Raw genomic sequence first — 1,028 nt, 5'->3', positions numbered from 1 at the left:
TGTGGTTAATGAGATTTACCCACCCTCTATTATAAAATAAAGTACCAAGGAGTTAAGAAAACTTATTTAAAACTTGGAAGTAAGACAGAAACATAGGCAATATGTCCTTTTAACATCATCTGGGGCATAGTTTAGCAGCTCCACCCAAGGGGTATTTAGGCAGGAGAATATGCTTTGTTCATCCCAACCATTATTAATTTTTTTTGCAGTATGAGGGCCTCTCACCGTTCTGGCCTCTCCCATTGCAGAGCACATGCTTGGGACGCGCAGGCTCAGCGGCCATGGCCCACGGGCCCAGCCGCTCCACGGCATGTGGGATCTTCGCAGACCGGGGCACGAACCCATGTCCCCTGCATCGGCAGGCGGACTCTCAACCACTGTGCCCCCAGGGAAGCCCCCCAACCATTATTTTTCATTAAAGTTTCCAGACTCAGTGAAGTCACATGTTAACATGTAGATTTGGCAAATAATTTCTGTTCAATATAAAAGATAACCCCAAAGGTTATGGCTTATTGCTCTCTAGGTCATTAGCCAGTTTTGTATTTAACGTCGTGATCTTGTTCTAATGTTGTTCCACATGCTTATGAAAATCTAGATCCTGCTCTTTGAAGGAGCTTTACCATCTTAATGTTTCCCTCATTAATTAACAAATTGGTTAACATCTTTGACACATGTTCATTTGATATTTGGATGAGAGTCATGTTTTTCACTTTTTGAAAATTACAGTTTCAGAAGATTTTACTGGAAACCCAGGGGAGGATGGAATGCGGTCAAAGCTAGTATCAGTAAAGGGATTATGTCCCACAGGGACTGCCATCATATGATTTTCTAGACAAGATGATCATGGGTCTGTTTGCTGGGTCTAGCTGAGCAATGCAGATTTTGGGGCGTGGGATGGATTTGGCTCTTCTAACTTTAAGGCTATGACTCACGGTGTTTCACAGCCTTGCCTTCCATTGCCAATGATAATTCTGCCCAACATTGGGACTTCTGCTCCTGGCTTCTCTCTGCTCTTCCAGCTCTTCAGT

This window comes from Neophocaena asiaeorientalis, unplaced genomic scaffold (genome assembly GCF_003031525.2).
Source record: "Neophocaena asiaeorientalis asiaeorientalis breed wild unplaced genomic scaffold, Neophocaena_asiaeorientalis_V1.1 scaffold1353, whole genome shotgun sequence".
Lineage (NCBI taxonomy): Eukaryota > Metazoa > Chordata > Mammalia > Artiodactyla > Phocoenidae > Neophocaena > Neophocaena asiaeorientalis.
This window is presented reverse-complemented; position numbering follows the sequence as displayed.